Source organism: Myotis brandtii, unplaced genomic scaffold (assembly GCF_000412655.1).
Source record: "Myotis brandtii unplaced genomic scaffold, ASM41265v1 scaffold141, whole genome shotgun sequence".
In the NCBI taxonomy this organism is placed as follows: domain Eukaryota; kingdom Metazoa; phylum Chordata; class Mammalia; order Chiroptera; family Vespertilionidae; genus Myotis; species Myotis brandtii.
The window spans coordinates 1200720-1203620 of NW_005355037.1; positions in this window are offsets into that span (position 1 = coordinate 1200720).

Here is a 2901-nt window from a genome sequence, read left to right on the forward strand (position 1 = left end):
AGAGGCCTCTCTTCGAGTCAAGAGACCGAGCTCCTTGCCGGCGTATTTTGACGACCTCCGTGTGTCTCCTCTGTCAGCGAGTGTCTCCGGGTGGCCTGCCAAGGACTGAAACCCATCAGCTCTCTGGTAAATAAACCTGTGTGATTTATTGCATTGTTTATCTCCTGTGTGTCTCTCTCTCTTCTTAGTTTTTGGTTAAGCTCGGCCATATTAATTAATAGTAAGTACCCTTTGACGTTTGTATTGGTATATCCAAATGAAACGAACTGGGTCACCTGTGCATACGTTCCTATAGATAATTGGAACAATTATCAATAAAATAAATTATTATTAGTTAATAGTCTCACATTCTATTAACTAAAACCTTGTCTGAAACAATCACTACTTGAATTTTTCTGTTCCCCGTGTAAGCACAAACAAATACATTCGGGTATGGGGACTGTGAGAAATGGCTCACCTGTCCAAATTTCAAGTGATGGACTAGGAAATAGAAGCATGGCGGAAATGAGACTTTTAATAACACTCTAGAGAGCGGGCACCCATTTTACAGGATCACACATGGGGCAAGGGACATAGCTTATTTATTTAGACCCTTCTCCAGTTCCTCATTGGCTGAGGACTATTTGGTCACCTATTTCCTGTCTTCCATTGGGTTATTTTTAAAAAATGGGCCAGGGCCTTTTCTAGTTGTCTCCACCTCCCTTTGTCTAGCAGCGGTTCTCAACCTGTGGGTCGTGACCCATGAAAATACATCCTGAATATCAGATATTTACATTATGATTCATAACAGTAGCAAAATTACAGTTATGAAGTAGCAACGAAAATAATTTTATGGTTGGGGGTCACCACAACATGAGGAACTGTATTAAAGGGTCGAGGCCTTAGGAAGGTTGAGAACCACTGATCTAGAATAATGAGGTGGACATGTGCTATCAGCCACATGTACAGCTCTCATCCTCTCTCCACCCCCACATCCTGTTTGCTCTGGGGAAATTCAGCAGCCACCTGGCCACATGCTGTTTCTTTTCTATGAAGATAAATCAGTAGCGTATTTCTTACAGAACCATGAAGACATTCTAAATCCCAAGGGATTACTAAAGTTTAGTGTAGCATTAAATTATATTTTGTCACTTGGTCCCTTACTTTTTCTTCCAGAATTTAGTGATGGAATTCCTCATTAGGAAACCAAATCTCAATTGTAAATAAAACAGTATCAATAAGAAGAACAACAAGAGACACAAAGTAATTTAATGGTAAAGAGAAAAATTTCTTCAACAAGTGTTGCTGAAACAAGAAATGAAGTGAATTCCTCCCAACCTAGTACCATATGTAAAAAAGAATTAAGGTGATAAATTATGAAACTAAACATAAGAATTATAACAGTAACACTTAGAGAATACCTTATTGGAGAAAATATTTGCGATCTTGGATTAGGCAAAGATTTCTTAGGAGACATAAAAAGCATAAACTAGATTTTTTTTTAAAGTTATATCAGGATTAAAATTTGAGGGTCATTAAAAAATAAAAGAACCATTATCAATAAAATAAATTATTATTTACATACCAAGATAAAATATATTCATACAATAGAATATAGCACAGTAATTTAAAGGAACAAACTTCCTAATACGTTCCTAATGTGTGTAAAAACATGGATAAACCTCAAAAATATTGAGCTGAGTTACAGAAGCCAAATATTGAAACCAAAATGTGGGATGTTGAGTCCAAGTTTGTGGTCTCGCAAAATGAAGAATAAAGTTGCTGACAAAAACAGTTACCAGAACCGAAGTTTATTGGGAGAAGTCAGTCTGGACAAGGTGCAGCTGGGGTCCCAGGAGCAGCCCAATGTCCAGAGCTTCCTTTTCATGTCACAGTCAGGAGCAGTTCAGCATCCAAGCTAATTAAAGTCTATTAGTCCACGTGTGGAGGCCCACATGGCCATAAGCCACTGGGGCACCAGGGGTTGTGCTTCCCCGCAACAGGAATGTCAGGTATCTTGTTGCTCTGCACCAGGGGAGAGAGAGAGAAGGAAGCACATGTGCTTTTCTGTATATATGCTTGTTCGTTTCTGATTGGTCATTTCAAAGAATTTTGCTTTAGACTACCTTGTGATTGGTAAGCTGCCTGTCTTAGTAACATTCAGACATTTCAAAGCTAGTCTCCCCCACACACCCTTCCTTCCCTACCCAGTTGGGGTGTCTTAGTAACTCTGCCTAGTTGAGTTCCCGGGTTAATTCCTCTCCCCCCATGGTCCCCATCCCTCTCTACCTAGCTTTCTTATGGCTCCTCAATATGATTTCATTTATCTGAAAATGTATAATACGTTATAGGTTCTTCCCACATTGATGGATAATAGAATTAAAAAAGGGCATTGGTTATTAGGCCTTATCTTTAAATTCTACCTACCACACTAACCTATGATGGTAGAAATCAGATCTGGTGTTTCTTCTGGGATGTGGGATTGATGGGGAAGGGGCACAAAGAAACTCATGGGGGTGATGAAAATGTGTCTTTATTAGTTTTAAAACTGATTGAAGAATACACTTAAGATTTTATAATTTCCATATTATATCAGTATAAAAAATAAAACTACACAAATAAGTATATGCTAAAAAATGTACTAAGAATTTAATGTACATAGTATGTTATTATTTTCACAACTCTATAAGGTGAATATAATTTTTATTCTTGTTTTAAAGTTTAGGAGACTGAAGTTCTGAACTCTTCAGTTAAGTAATGTGATTAAGGTGTTATGATTAATAATATGAGAGCAAACATTCAATTTTAGATTTCTCTAAATGCAGGAGCCAAGATCCTTTTCTTTGCGTTTTATATTGGTAGATATTTTTTTCCCAGAAATTTAAGTTATTCTACTTATTATGATGAATCTGATGATGATTA